Genomic DNA, 24,087 nt, shown 5'->3' on the forward strand with positions numbered 1-24,087 from the left:
GGAGACTGGGAATTTCAAGATCATGGCACCAGCAGATCTCATGTCTGGTGAGATCTGCTTCCTCAGAGGGCCATATTCTCACCCCGTCCCCCATGACAGAAGGGGTGAGGAAGCTCTCTGGGGTCTCTTCTACAAGGTCTCTGGTGTGTCTTCTATATATCCCATCCATGAAGGCTTTATCCTCATGACCTAATCATTCCCCTGAAGCTCAACTCTGATATCATCACACTGGGGTTAGGTTTCAACATATGAATATTGAGGGACACAAACATAGAGACCAGAGCAAAGCAAGGAAAACACTTTTCATGGAGGTGAGAAGACTTCAGTCATACTTCAGAATGACAAAGCAACTACTATTTCAGTAAACTCCTGGGTCCCCACTTGAGACATTCCAGTTCAATACAGTAGTTAAGTGATGCCTGGTGTTCTTAGCTCTAACAAAGCACAGAGAACAGAAGCCAGATACGTTTTTGCAGAGACAGAGGTGAATGATAAAGAGCTTGGGAATACGGACATTCACTGGGAATTTCTGAAGTGAAAAGAGAGCATTGGATGGTTCTGAAAGGAGAGAGGATACTTCCTAGAAATTTCATAAATATGATGCCTGATCTGTTTACTCCATAAACCTTAATGTCTGGCTCCAGAGATACCCAATTATGCCATACCAGTAGGGCTCATTTGGTGTGCCCTTCCCTGGCAGGACCACCACCTTTCCTCTCCTCTCACGTTACTGCAGAAACACTAGAAGGCAGAGTTGTCTTCTTTCCCATGCTCTGATCTCATTTCTTCCAGCAAAGAATATCCAATGAAGTAAAATAGCTGTCAACTTGCTAATAAATAAGAAGTATTAAACAAAACTCACACTAAGGGAGCTGTGCAGGGTGACAAGGTATTCAGAGCCAGTAAGCGTCCCAGCAGCTCCCTCCTGAGGGTGCCGCTTCATAAACAGAGGCATTGATGGGTGTCCCAGAGCACGGGGCTTTCCAATTCCCACATGCCATCAACAAGTGACAATGGATATTAATGGGAACGGCGCTTTATATCACTATGGGAGTTAAACAATCTCGTCATTAGTGTTATGGGAGAGATTGCACCATGTCTGGGGCTGAAAAGAAATGTTCACAGCCCGTGTGTGTGTGTGTGTGTGTGTGTGTGTGTGTGATTATAACACTCCATGGAGCTCTTTAATTTCTGTTTAATCAGCTTGTGTGCACAAGGACAATGTCTGAAAAAAAATAGTGTCAAAGAGTGTTTAGAATAAGTAAAATTACTCATTTACACATACCCACTCCCCAATCCCTGCCATAATATCTTTCTGGTATATCTGAAATATGGAAATCTAGAATGTTCATGTGGCCTCAGGGTGGTTGATAGAACACAGGAATTCTGAACAGTGTCACTCAAACCATGCCAGGTGAAAGACCGTGCGGCTACTGACCACTGAACTTTATTTTGCTACCAAAAGAGGGGCAGAGAAATAGGAAGGCACCTTGGGCTCCATAATTTTCAATACCTAAGGAAAAATGAAAATGCAGAGCCCTTTGTTCAAAAAAGTAGTTAAGAATTTTAAGAGAACTACTGCAAAACAAGCATGGTCCCCTTCCATGGGCTTTCAGAGGGCACACCACTTACGACATTGTCCCTGTAGGAAGGATTCATGGGCTGGAACTCCCATAAAACAACTCCATACATTTTTTTTTCATTTTTTTGTATGACTTCACGCATCTGTGCACATTATTTCATATCCCCACTGTGCTCCCAATTTTTAAAAATTAGTCTTCCTTTTCAAAATGACTTCTTGTGTAAATCAATGGTGTCTTAGAATGGTTTCATCAGTAGGTGTGGTCCCTTTGAAGCCCGGTGAGGGCACCTCCCCCACTTTCCACTGCTCTCCCCCCATTTCCTGTCCTTTTGCAAATCCCCTAGTCACCTGAGAAGAGCATTCCAGAAAGACCTACATGCTTCTGTTCTTTACCAAATCAATGCATATTCTTGCTTCTGTTCTCTTCCCTGTAAGTAAATCTTCTTTCAGCCTTTTTTTTTTTTTTTTTTTCTGCCCTCGGCCTCAGGGAATGGCAAATACTTAGCAAAATTATGAGCCATGTGTAAAACCTCCTGATTGCTACTGTTGAGATCTCCCTTGTCAGTATTCCTGGACATCCAAAAGGCTTGTCGTGGATGCTACTGTTATAAAGTCGTACGTACGTGTATTGGGGGAAAAAATTTAACCAGAATACACAAGGAACTGGTATGTCAAATGGGAAGGCAGAATTTATCCTTTCTGGAGCAAGATTATTATACATGTTTCAAAGAAAACAAAACTTTGGCCATTTGTCTCTGTTAATCAAAAATCATAGAGAAAACTAGCAACTCTGGTAAGAAGCTATCTGGACACCAGAGTCTATTTTACTTTAAATGTTTGAAATGAGTAAAGCCAGACCATTAACCACCTCTTGACTCACAAAGCAAGTCAAGCCTCAAATTGTAATCAAATCTTCGTTTTCTCATGAATTCCTTTTTCTCCATCAACATAAGTAGGTCTCCCTGAGAAATTAAAAAAAAAAAAAAAAAGGATATGTGTGATAAAGAAAAGGCAAATTTACAATTATGGCCCAATTCACTTTTTCTCCTGATCTATCTACTCAGGGCCTTTATTTGCTGTGATGGTACGCTGTCTGGCTTTTCAGTAATTTAGTTTAAAAAAAACTGGTTACTGCCCAGTGTAGGGATTTGGGGCTAGGTGGGCGTGCCTGGCAAGAACTGAATGATTAATCATATCATTTAAATATCGGTAATTAAAAAACAAACAAAAAAATTCATTTTCTAAAACGGTCTATTTAAAAATATGTTGGATTTCTGACTGGGGCGGGGGGCTAAAGTGCAGGGGTAAAGAAACCGGGGGCCTCTCACTTTTCTCACGAAGCAGCAGGGAGCACAGATGCCTCTATAGGGTTAAGGCAGTTAAATAGAAAGATATATGTTTTAACGGAGTTGTGCTTTAAAATTACTTCTAATTTATCCACTTACCAGACATGTATTGAGGTAAAATGATCAGCAGTAATGTGCAGCAGAAAGATATATACTTTTTTAATTGTAGCCAAGAGGAAAAAAGCAGCATGGAATAACTTAATCGTTGCTAATTATAATATCACTGAGGTAATTACAATAGATTTTGATTGTCTCATTTTCACACCAGAGGAGGGCACAATGCTGGCGTTTCTCTTAATACATATTTGTTTTTAGAGAAGAGCTGACAATTACACTAATTGTAGTCACAGCATGAATCTTTGTTTTTAAAGAAAAATTCGTCTACGTGTCACATGGAATGAACGCACCCTTTCTGTTTGGTTAGGTGCAAATTAAAGGCACATTAATTGCTTTGTTTATTGCGGTAAAAGATCTCTGCATTGTCACAAGCATTACCAATTTTACAGGGGCCAAATCCAGTTCAAAGTCCTCAATATCTCAAGAAAGTGTACTGCTGTGTCTACGGGTCCCTTTTATGAAGGCTTTGGAAGGTCACCCCTCTGCTTTACCTGGAAACCACCATGATCCTCAGATGGGCAACCTGCATTTAGGAAGGTAGAGGGAACTCCTGATGAGAAAATACCAATGAAAGCTGAATTTCTCGGTGTCTCTTGTTCTACTGCTGTAAAAACCCATTCGACTGAGTGCCAGCCAGATGGGTGTGCACAGGATGAGGGAGTGAGCAACGGGCTGACAGTCTCATAACCATGTGGGGCTGAAAGCCTAGCCTGCGGCAAAGCAGGAGAGGAGAGAAAACCAAAGAGCCCACATTCGCAGGTATCATCAGAGTTCTCTTTCTCTTGGTTCTTCTCCTTGCCACCGCGTCGGCTGACCACTTTCCTCTTCTCCTTGGTAATAAGAGAGCAGACTCATAATTGTGCTTTTCCCCTCTACTCTATGAGGTGCCTGGCCATGCCCTCCTCCACTGTCTTCTCCCATAAGCTGTTCCAACCATTTCCATTTCCTGGCTTTTATAACTGTCTTACCAAAATGAAAGAAGGAAGAGGCCTGCTAGCTAGTTGCAACACACCAAAAACCCAAGAATGGAACGTGGATTGGGTGTGTAGCCAGGCCCTAGGGTTTCTGGAATGCAGTGGGTTTTCTTGAGCTTGATGACACTTTATTGTGTCAAAAGCAATATTTAAGAAATCCATACCCGACATCTTTTGAGTGACCAGCATAGAGAGGTAACCTAAACCATGTAAAATACTCAGACTCCCTTATGTTTCACTGGAGCATACCAAATAGACCAACACCATGGTCACATGAAAAACCACAGCAAGTGCTCCTGGGTGGCTCAGCTAATTAAACCTCTAACTCTTAGTTTCAGCTGGAGAGATTGAACCTATGGGTTCCCCACTCAGCAGGAAGTCTGCTTGAATATTCTCTCCCTCTGCCCCTCATCCCAGTTGTGTGCTCATGCACACACTCTCTCTCTCAAAACATAAATAAATAACCTTAAAAAGAAAAGAGCCACAGCATATCGATTATACAATTAAGGTAAAATTATATAGTAGAGAGAGAAGAACATACTAATTTATTACACAAGTAAACACTATATAAAACTGTGGATTTTTGTGAGTTTTTTATTATTGTTTAATTGAAATGTATTAGAAAGATCATACTCTTTTAATTATTACTGCTTTGTAATATAGTTTGAAGTCAGGAATGGTGATGCCTCTGGCTTTGAACTTTCTCATGATCGCTTTGGCTATTTGGGATCTTTTGTGGTTCCATACAAATTTTAGGGTTGCTTTTTCTATGTCTGTGAAAAATGCTATTTGAATTTTTAAAAGGGATTGCATTAAATCTATACATGGCTTTAGAGAGTATGAACATGTTAACAGTATTAATTCTCCTGACCTATGAGATCAAGATGCCTTTCCATTTGTGTGTGTCTTCTTTGTTTTTTATTCATTTGTTTGTTTGTTTTGTTTTCTCAAAAGAACCCTATAGTTTTCATTGTACAGATCTTTGACTTCCTTGGTTAAATGTATTTCTAGGTATTTTATCGTTTTTGATGCTTGCGGATGGAATGGTTTTCTTTATTCCTTTTTCAGATGTTTCATTTTAGAGTATGGAAATGGAACCAATTGTTGTTTGTTGATTTTATAACCTGTAAATTTACTGAATTTATTGATTAGTTCTAACAGTTTTTTGGTTGGATCATCGGGATTTTCTACATATAAAATCATGTGGCATGTGTTGTGATGAGCACTGGGTATTATATACAACTAATGAATTGTTAAACACTACACCAAAAACTAATAATATACTATATGTTGTCTAATGAACATAATAAAGAAAAGAAAAAAAAAATCATGTCATCAGTAAATAATAACAATTCTTCATTCCCAAATTGGATGTCTTTTATTTCTTTTTCTTGTCTAATTGCTCTGGCTAGGACTTCCAGTACTATACTGAGTAAGAATAGTAAGAGTGGGCACCCTTGTTCCTTGTTCCTGATCAGAGAGGAAAAGCTTTTCATTTTCCACCATTGAGTTAGCTGTGGGTTTATCATATATGGCCTTTACTACGTTGAGGTATGTTCCTTTTATATACAATCTATTGAGGTATAAAACCCTGTTACAGTGTTTTGAGCTTTTTACTTGTTTTCCTTGCTAAGGAATCATTGCATGTGAATGTTATAGAAAATCACACATTGAATATTTCTACTAGCCTAGCAAGGTGGGCGTTACAGATACTGACAGTCAATGTAAGAGTGTTCAGACCAGTGACCCTTCTGGATCCTTCTCAATGCAGCAATCAATTTCTATTATCAAGAATCCTCAACCCTTTTCCTGGGCTCTAAGTCACTTTTACTTCTCTGTGACACCCAGAACAATCAAACCTTCCAACTTCTCCATTGACTTCTGGCATCCAATTTCCTTACTTCTATTCATGCTATCACTATTCCAACCTCAAACCTCACAATTTCTCCATCAACCCTGCAACAAATTCTAACTGGCCTGCTTGTTTTCCATGACACCAAAACCAATCTGGTAACACATGCAAAGTCTGGTAATACACTTTCATAACATTTCTCCACTCAAGAACTTTTAGTGACTCCCCAGTGCCTGACAATGGCATATGAAGCCCTTTACTATTCCTGAGCATGGCATATGAAGCCCTTTACTATTCTAACCCCAAACTAGATTCCCAATAAACCATTCCCTGGCATCCTTTGCTTTTTCCAGATAATCTGAATGACTTGAGGAAGTCTGGAAGCAGTCAAGAGCAAGAGACATTGGCATTGGGAAGATCTAAGTTTGAATCTCAGCTTTCTTATATGTGTTTGCTTTCTACCCCTTGGTTTTATGATATCAATACATGAGGAGGAAAATAATGTCTACCAGGGAGGATGTGAGAATGGAATCAGATGTAAATATCTACTTACTCCCTGGGCATATGGCAGGTGTCTGCTTCTTCATGCTGGGCATGTGGCAGGTGTTTGGTAAATAAGAGAAGTTATCACCACCATCACCACCACCATCACCATTCATGAACATTTCTTTTATGTTTCCATCTCCATGTGTTTAATCTCTCTCCAACTAAAATATCATATCCTTATCCCTCCCCCAAAGTCTCACGCTATTAAAACACTTCCACTTCCAGAAAGGAAATACCCCTCCTCTGCATCATTCTTCCCTGTGCTTTTCTACTGTTTGCCAAATACTACCTTTTGTTACATCCCACAGATCATCAGGCCCTAAGCCACACTCTACAGAATCCAAACTTAGTGAGCTTGAGCCCTTTACACATGTGAAAAGCCAGAACTCTCACTGAACTTGGGCAAGAAACCAGAATGGCCTCTCTCCCTGAAGTTCTATAACCAGATCCCATTGGGACCTGTTGAACCTCCCTGTAGAGTTCCCATTTTATTCTCCTCTTTTCCAGCCCTGGACCACCTTCTCAGTTTAGGTCCTGCAGCAATAAAACAAGAAGTTGTGGCTAGAGTCAACAAATAACAAGAAATCTTGAATACATAAAATATGCCCTCCCCCCAAAAATTATTATTATAGGTATTACAAATAGAATTGACTAATGTCTCAGGGAGACCTGAAAAATAATAAAAATGATTCCCATTATCATGAAAAGAAATAAAAATATTAGCAAGAATATAAAATATTTTACCCATCTGCTCCTGTCACTATGTAACAGGAATTTCAGAGCAGAAGGTAGGCCACAAAGAAATAATAGAACAAAATACCCAGAGGAGAGGGAACAATATCTATTCCTTGATCAATGATCTACTTGGAGATGTGGGTAAAATACATAAAAAGAATAACCAATAAATTAAAGTAGCATTTTATAAGCAGTAAAACTAAAGATGCAAGTTTACTAACATAGAGGACAAGGCCTTCTGAAATATGTTATACATATCAAAAAGCACAAGAAGAAACAGCTGATATCCTTGATGGCCTCAAATGAAAACCAAACAAAGACTTCTCCACAGCAAAATAAAACAAAATAAAACTTGAAACACAAGCCACAAAATTAGAATGATATGTGTGATAAATAACAATAGAGGAAAAAAGAAGGATCCAGGAGGAAGATTGGTAAAGAGGCAATTTATGAATGAGGATATATAAATGTGTTCAACCTCATTGACATTCAAATGATACAATATCATTTTCAGTGATAGAGACAAAGACTGAAAGCATTATTAAAATTCATTGTTTGATTTATGTGTGTGGAAACATGTGCTCTCACTTGAAGTGTATGTCACACAAATAGGACAATGTTTGTAGAAGGCAGTTTGACCCCGTGTATCCAATATCATGTGTGTAGATGCCCTGAACCTTCTAACCCATCTTAATATTTCAAATTAAGATATAGTCATATAAACTGGAAATGATAACTGCACAAGATTCACTACAGCATCATTCATAAGAGAAATTGGGTATTCTTCTATAAAGCATTTAGTCAAACATGGCCTATGCACCAAATGTAGGTCCTACAACAATGATATGCAGCCATATTTGTTAACACGGAGGGAATTCCATTAAATAATTGTCAAGGGAAAAGGCAAATTACAAAACAACATGAATAGTATGGTCCTACTTATATGAAGGACATATGCACACACGTTTAGATACACTTAAAGAAATGTTTGGAAGGATGTTCACCAAAGTGCTAACAATGATTTTTTTTTTTTTATCATTTGAATTTGTACAGTGAGTATTATTGCTGCCAAAAGAATAAAGTTATTTTCAAAGGGGAATGAAAAACATATTCTTAGTATTTGGTTCTTAGAAGACGCAGGTGTCCTGGAGTTGCTGGGGTTTGACCCTGGCTTTGGGAAACTATAACATGATGCCTTTTCATTTTTATTGGCTAAAGCAGACACTCAAAAAGATTTGGGTCATTGGATGGCATCATCACTACCATCATCATCACAATGTATTCAGGCTTCCAAGTTAAATATCAGTTTCAAAACAATTGGAAAAGCAAAGCAACATTGTCTTACCCAGAGAGAGGTCAGAATGAGCCTGAGGGCACTGTGCAATGTCAAGCCACGGGCAGACAGTGGCAGAAAGAGTTTGGGTCTTTCCTCCAACCAAAGTTCCTCTCGGGACACCGGGAAAGTCTTGAGTTCTGGGACAGCCCGTAACAGCTATCTTGTCCAAGTTGAAGGGAAATGACAGTAGACAGGACACTCTGAAATAAACTGTGTTTGCCTCCCAGATTAGGTAGAAATTAATTTATCTGAGTAACAAATGGACTGATTAACCAGCAGAACTACCGGACTCCTTGGGGGTGTTAGAGTGAACAGGAGGAGCTTGAGGTCGTCCATGGATTTAATAGACAATATCCAGGGATACATTTGAAACCATATAGGTATTAAGAATCTCTTCTGATTCTTTATCTACAAAACCTGATGCTGGCTGTTCTTCAGTGTTCCTGGAATGAAAGCAAGTATAAATATACTATATAAATATAAATTTATACAGAAGCAAGTATAAATATACTGTCCACTTAGAAAAGCTTCTATAAAGCTAGGTTCTATTACTTGGAGACATTGGGCTGAAAGCAATTGCATAACTGTTTTTAATAATAACACATGAAAAACAAAGCCCTTTCTTATTTCATATTTGGTGTTTCAAGAAAAAAAAGTGAGTCTGAATCCTTAGATATATATACTAATTCACCAGATTTAATAAATTTATTGTCTGTTTCCTGATTTCCTCCCTGTAAGTACTCTGAAGGGGAAGACACCCGAGTGAACTTAGGGTTTTAGGATTCAGATATTTGAGCACCTTGAAATGATCACATTTATTATTATCTTTTCCACAGCAGCCCATCTATTCCCTAGATAAGTGCTGGTTACAAAATTATCCACAGTTTGTGAAAATCCAGTCATTTGTTCCATTGGAGTATGAGATTTTCCATATTTGTACTATATTTTCATTTTTAAAAGGTAATCTGAATTATTTGGGAATTTAAAAGAAAGAATATATTATTTCCTGAAACCATAAATGTAACCTTTGATCTTCATTAAAAATAGAAATATAAATATCCCCACATTTTCAAAGCCAGAAAACGCTCAAAAGATGGATTGCATAAACTTCTAGAAAGAGGTTTTGGAAAGCTCCTGTGTTTTCAACAAGACAAAAGCCTTCCTCATATACTTTAGAGACTCTAGATCAAGTTCTGGGAAAACGAAAATGTGAATAACAAAGAAAAGTCAAAAGATTAACTAGAGTAAATACACAAAGAGAGAGAGAGAGTAACTAAGAGTCGATTTATTTTCATTTTTCAGAAAAAAAGTTATTATTCTAAACTATTTTCAGTGAAGGAAAAGAATATTTATTTCTTATTTAACATAATTGAGTTAGATAAAACATATGAAAAAAATAAATTTGTGCAGTACCACATTTTCCCTAAAAGTCTTATTAATTAAAATTCTACTTCCTTGGGTGATTAGTTTATAAACATGAAGGTAAAATGAAGAAAAATATCAAATGTTTTTCAAACACTTAAGACATTTGAACTTAGAATTAGTTGTATACTTTCATTTGGTTATTATTATCTTCTGATCCAGTTTAGTTTCTCAAATTCGTTACTTTTTCATTTTCCAATCCATTATATTGATTTTTTTCTTCCTCTAATTCTATGCAGTTTGGATATTATATCTTCTTATGAAGATCTGTGAAATCTTTTATGGGAAAAAATAATCAGGTTCTGTCAACTGAATCACTCTTGTCTGTTCCTGAAAGACACACAGAATAAATTATGGCTGGCCAAATATGACCTTTTAAAAACCACAGTGGCTCTTTAAGTTCTAAGCATTATGTCCACCTCCTGCCAAAAGGAATGATTGTATGAGGAAAACGCAAGTCCTATTGTCAATGTTGTATGTAATATTTATGCAGGATAATCCCCTTAGCCTGTAAATAATTCAGGATTCAAAAGTACTCGGTGAACAAACAAATACTAAAAATTCAAAATGTTGCCACCCTCTCTAAGTGGTGAATTATCCAATCTTGGTTATATTCCCTGGCCAAGGAAAGGCAAATCAATCAAAAAAAAAAAAAAAAATTATCTATCCGTAGCAACTAAGATTTTGTTAGAATTGTAAACATGTGTTTTGAGTCCTTGGTTCTTTTCAGCTGGTCCTTCCTACTTCCTCACTAGCCTTAAGCAGGGTTTATAAAACAGACAAAAGAAACTTTAACAATATAAAGAAAAAAATATAATCAGCAAAAGATGTGGGCGTGTGCATAAATTCAGTTATTGGAATTAAGGTGTAGAGAACAGCAGATCTATGCTTCACTAAATCAGAACCTCCTAAATTGCCCTGTAGGAAAATGGCATAACTGAATTTACGATAGAATGTCAACAAGACCATGCTCTGGTAGAAATGGAAAGGGTTTTTTTTGGTTTTTGGGTTTTTGGTGTTTTTGTTTTTGTTTGTTTTTTAACTTCCTGACCCCTCTCAAACTTTTTCTTTTCTTTTCTTTTCTTTTCCCTTCAAAGTTTCTTAGTATACATCTGAAATGTTCTGGAAATGAAAAATAGTTACTTTTGTTGAGAAAAATAAGCAACTCATCATTAATTAATTTGTAGATTAATTTAGAACATTGTTTGGAATATCCTAAATATCACCGAGTTGAGTTTTTTAAGCTTGCCTTCGAAAGAGGTCAACGACCTACACGTGTTTTCTTTTTCAGAACACTTCAATATGATTCCTTCTCTCCATGTCCTAGTTCAGGTTCTGACTATCGTTTTTACTGTGGTTGTACACAAAGTTCTCTCTCCAACTGTGCCTTGTTCTCCTCGGTCTCTTCAGACCCCCACTCACTTGCTCGTCCTAACTCTAGATAATGCTCTATAAAACCTTCCAAATCCTCTCCAGGCAATGGTGACCTCACTGTGCTGTGAGCTTCTAGCATCCCCATCTGACTCATTCTCTTAGTAACTAATCATTCATTCTCTACCTTGTCCACCGTGGCCTTACCTGGTTATTTCAATACCTCCAGTATGTGTGCCCCTTCCCCACTAAGCTAGACTAAGGTCCTGAGGGAACCTCAAAGCATAGGGTGACCCTGTATTCAATCCAGTGTCCTAGAAGGAGAGTTTTGAGTGCTGGGGAAATGTTAAACATAATTTAAATGATATATTTTAATATTTATTTGGTGCCAATGATGGGCTTCCCCATATTGGTAGGTCTATAATATAGTCCTATTCAGAAACTATTTGAAAAAAAATCTGTCTGAAATATGAAAACAACACTGAGCTGTGTATATTTTTTAAATGTATTATATTATTATCTACACATTAAAAAATAACAAACAATAATTATTCTTATTACATATGCAGATTTTTTATTCTGCCTTTTAACTCTTTCCAGGATCATATTAAGTGGAGTCTTTTTTATTTATTTATTTATTTTAATGTTTTAATCATTTTTTTTTTTATTTTCGGCATAACAGTATTCATTGTTTTTGTACCACACCCAGTGCTCCATGCAGTCCGTGCCCTCTCTAATACCCACCACCTGGTTCTCCCAACCTCCTACCCCCCACCTCTTCAAACCCTTCAGATTGTCTTTTTTAAAAAAAATGCGTTTTATATATTGTTCTATTATCTTTAATTTTTTCATAAAATTGCCTTCAGTCTTTACAGAGCCAACTATATGTTAATAATTTTAATTGTTGACACATTCTATCACTGCAACTATACAGAACATGCCATTTTTAATTAAGAAGTATTTTCTTACAGGTGCAGATGTACCTGGTAAGTTCTGTTAAAGGAGGAAATTTTTCATTTCTAATTTGTTTTGTATGAAAATATGTAAATGGTTAGACTGAAATATTTTTACAGACACTGTCATCTTGCTTCCCTTCTCAGTTTTAGAGCAACTATTTTTCAAAGACATGTCTCATCACATAAATTGTCTCCATTTACGATTCTTCTTAATGTTTTACCAAATTTAGATACTATGAAATGATAGGCCTTTTCAATTCCATTCCATTCCAGCACAGAATAGAAATGGATTCAACTGAATATAAGAACTGAATGGAAATGCTTTCCCCAAATCAAGATATTCCAAAGTACAGCTACAGATTTCAGAATTAAACCCTGTCTTTCTCAGCTTTCCTTGCTTATTTTGTTTAGTCTCACCCTTGATTTTGTGGATAATCCCACACAATCATCATCATTTTCCTGCCTTCACTTCGTTATTAATTTGCTCTATTTGTTGAATTTTTGATTAACATTTTAAACTGATATTGAACAAAATGCAACCAAAGCCTTTCCAAAAAATGTTATCTTTGTTCATCACTTTGTTCATCAACTAAATTTCTCTGAATCTCAAATATGTTAAAACCCAGGTCATGGGGGCAGCAAAGAGAAAAAAATACATATTACCATGGAAAGTATGTGTTTTGTTTTTTTTTTAATTCAAACCAATTTTGTCCCATATACAGAAATTGTATTTCAGTTACCTTGTGTACATATAAAAATATTTGTTGATTCTAATAATAACTGTTTTTTGGGTATATGATGAAAGTGTGTTTTGATGAATTTTGAACACTGTATATATCATAAGTAATTCAAGAAGTTATGTTCCCTCACATAGATATTTAATTAGTAAAACATTTTACTTCTACAATATCATGTTGCCCTGAATTTATATTTATTTTGTCACCCCAAAGCCAACAAAAAGTTTGCCTCCTATGTTGAATTTTTGGCTGAATCAGCTATAACATTCACAGCAGTGTCAAATGTTTCATCTGTGACAGAATGTTTCCAAAACTTCATTTTGATCTAAAAATTGGTTTAAAAAATAACCTACTATTGGAATTAATGAAAGTCTACTTAAAACATCTGACAACACTGATATAAAACTGGTGTATTTTCATTAATGCAATTTTCCTCTTTTGCTAATGGAGCCGACACATTAGCAGTTCTCTCTTAACTTTTTGTGTGTGTACAAGAGTCTTGGTTACATAACTCGCAGTTGAAATGAGCAAATTCAGCAGAGGGTAGCTACTTGATTTAAATGAAAGTCACATGCTGCAGAATTATCTGTAAATTGATCTTCTGTAGATGTGTTTATTAAATCATCATCTTTGGACACATTCTTTTTAACATCACTACAAACTGTTCAGGTTGGATGTTGATGCTTTGGACCAGATTTGTGTCTTCTGGTTTTCATGTGATCAGTGATATCCTCATGGCCTCCATGGTGGATGAGAAATACTGACATTTTGTCAAATCAATCATTCATCAACATATCACTAGGTTTCCAACAGAAATTCAGAACTTGAATCTGATTTTTTCTTCAATATACACTTCCTGTTTCTATGTTCATCAGTTCTGGGAAGCGTCTATTGCCAAAAGAGAGGACAGTATCTGTAATACAATAAAGAAATAATTGTAAATGTCCCCCATATTATAAATGATAAAGCCACAATTGCAAGAGTTCAGACTGTTACACTTTACCGCAGTATTTCCTAACCCCATTTGTCACATATATTTCCTATGTAACCAGTGTATAATTTTTCAAATTTCCCATAGAGCCTAATAACTAGAAGTTTTGAGACTTCATATATTGTCAAGAGGTGATGGGGACAATAGTGTTGGATGCTTCTCCCTCCAGAACTTAAGGTTGCAAGGCCTTAGCTTTCTCCAGCTGCCCATCCCCAGTGCATTTTGTTTTATTGGGGAGCTTCTTGTATAGTGTGCCTGAAAAGAAGGTGTTAGTTATTAGTGTCAGAAGACGATTTTCAATTATCTTTCAGATTTGACCACACATGAGAGCAAAAACTTCATTCAATGCAAGTGCACCTCCCACAGCCCCGGACAAGACCATGGTGCCATGATTAACAATAATATTATAAAAATGAAATCCCCATCAGGGATGGACAAGTTCTAAGCTAGTTGGATGCTGGGATGAAAGGCTCAAACTAGCTCTTGCCACGTAAACCAGTTATCTCAGGTAAATGACAACGCATGGTTGTCCTCCTCATGCCCTTCTCGGAGTTTTGCACATCACTGGTGGTCAAGCCTTGCCCTCACTTCTGTATAGACATTGAGTTCTTCACCTTTCAGATCAAGTATTGCCTTGTGAATGGTATTTCTACCACAAGAGCTATTTTCTCATACTTTTGCCATGCCAAAGCCTAAATATCAATAGGTCAAATTTTTTTAAAGACAAAATTGAAGTTGCTCACAGGCATACAGCAGGTATGTAGAAGAATGCCTAGGTTCTACTTCTTCCTGTAAGAACACAGCTGCCTCTCATTTTGCTTTTCTTAGTCAAATATGTTAATGAATCAGGCCAATGATAAGATAGACTACATTGAAAAAAAAATGCAGTTTTACAAAACAAAGCAAAAGAAAATACCTGGTAATTTTTCTGGATAGTTATTTTTTAACATAATTTCTATTTCCTCAACTGCAGATAGTGGGTGTCAGCTCAAATCCTCTGCCTTTTTCTGACTCTCCATAGAGCATGAAGTATGGGGGTGCTGGAGGCTGATAATGGAAGGTGCTTCTGTGCCCCTTACACAGTGAAGCTGGGCTATGATATCCACACCTGGACTATGGCAACTACGGCACAGAGAAGAAGAAAGAGGAAGTGAGGATATGTCAGGGTCACACAAAAACAGTGTTTATCTTAAATTATTTCTGACCAATTGGAATGTTTTGCCTTCGAGAGGAAAGGCTGTATCATTTTGTTTTAGTGGGTTTTGTGGTTTTGTTTTTGTTTTTGTTTTTTTCAGATTTGGGGGATGGAGTGAGTAGCAAATGAAAGGAAGAGAACATTCTGGGAGGGTCCCAGGTGATTCTAATGTGGAGGTAAATTTGGGAATCACTGCTTCACAACATAGCAACAAGGACCAAACACTCAATTACTCCATCTTTGGCTCTACAGATCACATCCTTGTGGCAATAAATTTCACTGGATGATTGTATCCATGTTCACTCTACTCATGAACACAACTGTGAGTGATACTAATATTCCCATCTCCCTCCCACCCATTTCTCTGGCCAGCACCCTCAGCTGATGATATTTCCCTGAGCCCAAATCTTCTCTCTAATCAGAGGCTGGAGGTCACAGGGTGTTGGTCTCACAAACACACCGCAAATGGGAGAGCAGGGTCCTGGAAAGGTGAAGCTGGGAAAAAAAAATAATAATAATTATTAAGCATTTTATATACATGAAAAATCAATGAGACAATTGAATAGTGTTGGAATTATTTTCCCAGAAATAAACATCATAAGTTTCTATGGTAGTAGATTTAGAAGATCGGAAAAGAAGAAAATTATAATCGCCTGGAGATAATTATTGTTAAATTGGTTTTGTCTATAGCCTTTATTTACATGTATACATGTATTCATTATAACTTGCTCTTTGTTTTGTTTTTAATCTTCATTTTTAAAAGTATCTATTATGATGATCAAATGATAATTTGATAAATTATCTTGAAACCCCCTGACTGTAGATTACTGTATCTATCATTCCAGCTTTGCAAGTGGGAAAGGAGGGGACTCTGGGAGAGGACTCAAAAAGTCCCTTGCTGAGCACAGTACCTGGCCATCAGGAGCCTCCATTTTTTTCCTTGCCTCGTTCTCCCTTCTTGTCCTACCAGGAGAATCAATCTGCCAGAGACAAGGTTTGGCTGGAACAATATAGTCAGAAGAGTCCAGAGCTAGTCAGCTACTTGAAGGCAGGTACCGCAGCCTTCCTCTCTCCTCTGCTTCTGCATTTCCCCGGCCCTGACTTCTGTGCCAAGGGGATTGCCCATAACTGGGAAATGACTCACCATCATGTTTTTAAATATTCATAATACCTCCCAGTATTCCAATGACTATCCAAAGAATAAGGTGCCCTTAGCTACATTATCTGTAATCGAATCAATAAGAAGATGAAAACAAAGACCAGAGCAGCCCCTGGATGTCCTTCCTAATTGCTCATCAAGAAGAGCAAGAAAAGAGTATAAAGACAGTTTGGTCCTAAAGTAGTAGTTATAAATCACCTCTTACTCATGTTCATTTTGTTTCAGTTACTCTATCCTTTTCTTTTTCTAGTCATCTGGGTGTTTGTTTGCTTTCAGTCTTTTTTATTGGATTTCCCTGGAATTATCTTTTTTTGTTCCCCGAAGAGCTAGCTTTTGTGCTAATGTCTTTTATTTCTCCTTATTTTTGAGCCATTATTTTCTGCTTTAATATTTATTATATTCTGCTGCATATAATCTTAGGGAGTATTTGAATAATTATTTAAATAAAAGAGTAGCTCAATTTATATCCTTATAGCACCCAAAGTTGTAAATTTATCATTTAACAATATCTTTTGCTGCATGTGTTAAGTTTGACTATATCATTTTAACATTATTGACTTAATGAAAAATCTGGTGCTGAAGGTTTCACTCTTATGTTCTTTGGGTAATTAAAAATAATGTTTTTTTAGGGAGTTAGCTGATTTCTTTTTAACATATTTTCCAATCTTACTTTCCTGGGGTGAATGGATATACCTTGCCTATTTTCTGATTTTGATTATTTTTTGCAAACAGAATTTTGGCTCATTTTGAAATATAATTTAGAAAAATCATTAATAATTACAATTTAATTTTACAATCTACCTACCCATTCAGTTTATGAGATTCTAAGATGGTTACCAATGAGACTTTATCACTAATAAATTGTATCTATGTGCTTCCACCCATGCCTCTTGCCAGAAGTACTTATCCCAAAACTTGTGTTTATTTTTTCTTGAGTTATTTGGAATGCATTTATCACATAGGAATTATGATTGAAAAATATCTTGATTCAGGGTGCCTGGGTAGCTCGGTCAGTTAAGTGGCTGCCTTCAGATCAGGTCATGATCTCAGGTTCCTGAGATCCAGCCCTACAGTGGACTTCCTGCTCAGTGGGGAGCCTGCTTCTCCCTCTCCCTCCACCTCCTACACCTACTCATGCTCTGTCTCTCTGTCTCTCTGTCAAATGAATAAATAAATAAATAAATCTTTTAAAAAAAGAAAGAAGAATACTTTGATTCATTTTCTTTGATTGTTTTTGCCATTTATTATAAAGGTATTCTACTCCATGAAGTCTTCTGTGTGTTCCTATCTTTGTTGGATATTTTATTTCCAGAATTAGATTTCTAGAATGCATCTATGTTGTGGCTTGTAGTTACAGTTTATTCATTATTGCTACTGAAAGTATATCTCATTTTTATGATATCACAATTTATCTATCAATCTCCTGTTGGCAGGTGTCTGGGTTGTGTCCAGTATTTTGCTGGTACAAGCCCTGCTGCTATGAAGATTCATGCATGTATCTCCTGGGGCACGTGTGCTGGATCTCGGGATATGTGAATGTTTAACTTCACAAGATAATTCTACATTGTTTTCAAAGTAATTGTACTAATTAACACTCCCACCAGCAAAATGTGTTTTATTTAGATTTCTTTGATTTTTGCCAACGTAGTGGTATAAGATATCTCTTTGTGGTCTTGATTAACATTTGTATGATTACCAGTAGAGCTAAGATGAACATTTTACATATTTAATAGCAATATATACTTTCTATGTTCCAAAATTCCTATTCAGGTCTTTTGTCTATTTATGAATTAGATATATTTATCTTTTCCTTTTAATTGTAAGAGTTCTTTACATATTCTAAATTCTAATCTTTGCCTGTTATATGGATTAAAAATGTCTTTTTCTGGTTTCTGACTTATCCCTTTATTTATTTATTTATTTTTAATTTTGAAGATCAAATGTCTAAGGACTCAACAATAACACCTCATAATGGAGGTCTCCGTATTTCTCTAAGTGATTTCTGTTCCATCAGTGTCCACCTTAAACTTGACCCTGGTTGAAGCAGTTCTATTAGCACCTGTCTGAAAACCTAAATGGCAGCCCTTCTCATAAACTAATAGAACTCAGTGTTACCTCAGTTTGACTATGAACTCCTCAAGCATGGAAGTTTGCAATTTCCTCATCTATAATATTGGAATAAAAATAATTCCTCTCTTACTAAGTTGCCCTGAGGATCAAATGAGCAATTGGCTGTAAACATATTGTGTTGGTTTCTATTATAAAGTTGTATTAAAGTGTTTTGCCACATTTAGAATAAAATATCCTAACAATACCAGATTGATGCAACCAGGATACAGGTCCACATAGACTATGGAATCTATCCTTTGGCCACTATCATCATGGTTCAATCCACCTAAGAGTGTCTTCATAACATGACCCTAGGCATGGCCTATATTTAGTTTCAGCCTAAATAAACCAAGTTTTTTTTTTTTAAACCCCCCTACTATGATATATCATTTCCATAAAAAATTAGAGGACAGCAAGAAATTTGATGAAAAATATAAAGTCCTGGGCTTCCAATAAAGCTGAGTGTTAGTCTTCCAGGCAGGCAGGCATTTCTGCAGGCATTCTCCCTTAGTGCCAGTGATAGCTCTATCCTGAGAGAGTCGTACTACTTCTAATTCTCCTTGTGATCTAGGGCCTGACAGGTGGGAAGGGGGGGTTGGGGTGGGTTGTGAACTTAAACCAGAACCACACTAACAGGACATCTCTGGTCATGGAAATCACAATCTTCACTTCATGGCCCCAGACTGTAATCAACTGAGTGTAGGAAGCGTTGCCTCTGGCCTAAGGAACAGAGATACCAAGGATGGAGGTGTTCTTGATACATCGAGCAAGCTCTCTGGGCAGTGTTGGCTTTTTCAGGAAGCCCTTGCATGAATAGGCACCATGACATGACACTCCCAACTGGAAATGGATATTCAGAAAGACTTTTGAGGTCTCTCCCTGTTTCTCCTGTCATTCATTATTTTGTTTCCTTTAGGCTTGATTAAATACCCTGCTCTGTTACCAGAACAAAATTAATGATTCAAGTGTACAAGCAACCAAATTAATCTATTTTGACCTTTCTCATATGAAGTGTAATCTTTTGTGGCTGTGAAAAAGAGAACTTCGTATAAACTGAGGTTAAGCATGATTAAAGAATTTCGGTGTAATGTGAGACTATCCCGGACATTATTTTCCTGGTTAAAGGTTTTATAACTTTAGGAAATACTACTACAGACATTTTTCTTTAATTCCATCTTTAAAGGTGATTTTGAACCGTTAGGGTTTGGAAGAGGAATAATTAACATACGCACACACATGTGCACGTGCACAGAAAAATGGAAGTTCAGATTTTACTTTCTGTTCTTTGTCATGTATAAATTTTCACCACTGGAGAAACACTGTGAGCCACAGCAGCTACAGGTTTTACATACTTGGTTAATTAGCAATTCTTACCAAACCGAGTATATCATTTCTCTTTAGAATCCTACATGGCCTCGATTAGACATATTTACGGGAAAAGTCAATGGGTAAGACATTAGAGGCCAACCTCAAAGTCAGAATAGAGCAACCGTAGACCTTAGAGAAGTGCTTTATTAGCCAAGAATTGGTTGGTTATTGATCCTGGTCTGTGTCTCTGGTCACAATAGCACTTACCCTAATTTTTCTAGTGTAAATATAAGTAAATTTGAATGGGTGTTGCTGAAAACAATCTGTAAATCTACATTTTGTGGTTTGGGTTGTAATTGTAGTTACTGGAAGGTTCAATATCTGGGGCATGTCGAGGAGACAAGGCTGTGGCCTGGCACCCTGCTCTCTGCAAATACCTCCTGAAGCACTTTCTCGAGGGCTATTAAAGCAACCCTGCCTCTCTCTGCTCAGAAACGCAGAAACCACATGGGTACTCAGCCGAAAGGAAACTGGGGGCAGGGCATGAACATTGTCAGAAGGAACGCTGTGCATTTAACTTAGACTTCTCTTTTTTTCCGTCCCTGAGGTCAACCAAGCAATTAAGGAAGAAAGATAGGAACAGTTTTCCTGTTTTCCTGAAGGTAAACAATGATAGATGCACTTTTGTTACAAAACTATCGTTCCCACTGCCTTTGATGCTTCCTTTGCCTTCCTGTCTGTCCCTCCCCCTTCTCAGATTTGAGATAAGAGACTTGCCAACAAACACTGTATTCTCATCAACACCAAAGTTCTTCTCATTGCACTGGGAAACACCGCCCCTTAACAGAAGATGCTCCTGGGTTAATGAGGGTTAATGGGCCTCGTATTTCACCTGGATAGTGCCAAGAAATTTTGAGTTGGAAGGGAAGGGGTGGGAAACGACTCCACTGATGATGAAACCCGCACAAATAAACACTGAAGAAATCCCGCTGTTGGAATGCCGTGTTTGAGATTTGAAGTTTTTGAGTTCAGATATTTCACTGGGTTACTCGTGCTGACGTATCAAAATTTTCATTCCTTCCTAAGAACTCTATACCTTTGACTTACATGGAGAGGTTGCAAGAAAATCATTTCTACAAAAAGAAAATTAATAAACCTGTGAAAAAAGTAAAGAAATTGGAATGTGTGACCACACTTGCGTGCATACGCATACACACACACACACACACACACACACACATACATACATACACATCCACACCATGTTATGACAGAAATCTTCAGAAGAGACAGAAAGTGGTGGAAAGGGGTCTTTTGGGTCCTCTATGGCAGCCAGTGAGCGACTTTCTAGTTGGAGAGTCACTATCCACTCAGGCTAAGTAAGTTATTTGTGCTTACTTGGGGCAATCTATTTAAAAGCAAGCAAAGTTTTCTTCTGATAGGCACTTTTGTTTGGGGGCTATTATCTCTAGCTTTCGATTCCTCCCCATTGTTCATCCCCGGGCATAGCGAAGTTATTATACGATGTAAAACTTCTATTTTTCAGTTCATGCCACAGTGCCTTCCCACATGCTGTTCCCTCCACCTAGCACACCACTCCTTCCTTCTCTACCTGCAGTTCTTTGTACTCTGGAGACCGACCAAATGTTACTTCCTCTGGAAAGCACTTTATGAACATCTCCACCCACCCACCCCCACCCCATTCTATCTTCATTTAGGAACAGGTGCTGAAATATAGCCACACAACCTGCATCTCAGTTAGTACCTCTAAATTAGGAGCTCTCTGTGAAACAGGAAGTATGTGTTATTTCTTTGTCTTTAAAAAGCAACTATCATACTGTTTGGCATGCAATCACTATACTCAATGAGTAATGACAGATGAATGAATGAGAGTGCTCAAGTGTCTTGCTAGGCAAATCCATGTGACTAAGGCAGAATGTGAAATTAGATTGTGCACAGAAGAGCTAGGTGAATGACCTAAATCAGTGGAGTGACTCAGGAATAGCACTTATCTTACCAAAGCAAGAAAACATATATGGGATAACAGAAATGGGAACATATATCCAGTGTTCCAGGGCCTTCTATTTTTCAAGATAAACCAGAAATTTGTATATTTATTTACAATCAAATATTTTTGTGAAATATTGGCAATTTATACTAGTTTATGTGGCCCACATTCTCCCAGATTTAAAAAAAAAAAAATGACCTTCACAAGAAAATCCTATAGTATGAACCACACCTAGCTGTGTTTTTCCATCCAAGTAAGATCTTAGGACCATCAGTAGACAATGACATGGGCAAGACAATGTGTCTTCAGGACCTGAGAACAAAACATTCTTACAGAGTTGATTAATTGCTCACGTAAGGAGTAAGCTTCTTGGCCTAGGAATTCATTTTTCCTAAGAGATAATCCGTGGCAATCAGGAAAGTATAATGCCCCATGTTCAGAACAGCCTCCGTTGGAAATCAGCATCTGGGAATCATTCTTGATGATGTAGCAGTGAAACAAAAAGAGGTAGAAAGATAGGTGTCCAGGACACAGTCATCATTAAAAATATGTGTCAGTGAGAGAGCCTTAATTGAAGACCATGTGATTGTCTGTTTCTATGGAATCTACCAGAAAGCTGTTTAAATTAATAAGTGTGTTAGACAAAGGCACAGCATGTGAGATTAATATTCAAAAATCAGATAGATAGACATGTGAAACATGAATATATACCACTTGTAGAGTAAAAGTAAAAAAATTCTGGAGATAATCTTGAGTTTGGTAAAAAAAAAAAAAAAAAATCTAAAATACAACATTTAAAGCCCAATCCATGAAAGAAAAAAAAATGTTAAATTAGACTTCATGAAAAGTGCAAACATCTGCTTTCAAAAGACTGTTAAGAGAATGAAAAGACCATAGACTTTGAGATGATATTTGCAATTTATAAATCTGATAAAGAATTTATATCCACAATATATAAAGAACTCTCAAAATATCATAATAAGGAAACAAACAACCCCAGCCCAACAAAAATGGGCAAATTATTTGGACAGACAATTCATCAAAGAAGACATGAATATAGCACATAAGCCCATGAAAAAATGCTCAACATCGCTGGTCATTATGGGGATGCAAATTAAAACTACAACGAGATACTGTTATATACCTATTAGAATAGTTAAAATTAAGAACCCCCCCCATACCAAGTGTTGATAAAAAGTGGGAGAAACTAGAACTCTCAAATACTTCTGGTGGTAAAATAAATTGTACAACCATTTTGGAAACCAACGTTGTGATTTCTTAAAACGTTATACATGCCTGCCGTAGGATCCAGACATTCTAACTAGTTATTTGCCTGAGAGATACAATTACATATGTTCATACGAAGACTTGTTCATGAATACTCACAGCAGTTTTTGGTCATAACCAAAAATTAGAAACAATCCAAAATATTTCATCAGCAGGTGAGTACATAAAGAAATTGGAGTACACAATACAATGGAATGTTGCTGAGCAATAAAAAAGATGTTATTGGCAGATGCCACTACAAGCATGAATCTCAAAATAATTATGTTGAGTAAAAGAAGGGTGGACAAGAAAAGTACATGGTGTATTATTCCATTTACATAAAATTCTAGAGAAGGACAATGAATGCATAGAGACAGAAAGTAGGTCAGTGTTTGCACAGAGGCCGCAGGGAAGGATTACCAGGGATAAAAGGTAACTTTGCTGGTAATAGATCAATTGATTTTCTTGATTGTTGTAATGGTTTCATGATTGTATGCACATATTAAAACTTGTCAACTTGCACATTTTAAGTATATGCAGTCTATTGTACATTCATTTATACCTCATTAAAGCTACTGAACAAAACGGAGAGAAGACTCCATCTACTGGGATGGTCCCCTGTGCTGAAAATGAGCAGAGCAAGGTCAGTCTTGGTTCTAGCAGAGAAGGCTCTCTGGGACGCTTTGCAATGCAAGGACTTCCTTAGTCCTAGGCAGATGAGTGTATCCGAGCACCAGTGGATCTGGAGAGAGCAGAGGGCAGGCAATCACCTTGTTACTAGAGCTAGGACACAAGTTCACATGCCCCGATGCTGGACTCCTGAATTCAGGCTTCCATCAGGAAGAACTTCCATCAGAGTTTCTCATCAGGACAGAATTGTTCCCACAGATAAGAGTATTTTAATCCTAAGGAGACTAAGGGTCCCAGTCATGTGTGGGGAGAAGCCTAAGGAGACAGAGCACCAACCTTCTAACTATTCACTAAATTGAAACTCTTAATTGACTGTCTACTCCCAGAAAGAAAGACATGGCAGCTGAAGCAAGTATGTTATCCAAGCCACAATACCCATTCCATGAC

This window comes from Enhydra lutris, unplaced genomic scaffold (genome assembly GCF_002288905.1).
Source record: "Enhydra lutris kenyoni isolate GAN:26980312 unplaced genomic scaffold, ASM228890v2 scaffoldscaffold29, whole genome shotgun sequence".
Taxonomy (NCBI): Eukaryota; Metazoa; Chordata; class Mammalia; order Carnivora; family Mustelidae; genus Enhydra; species Enhydra lutris.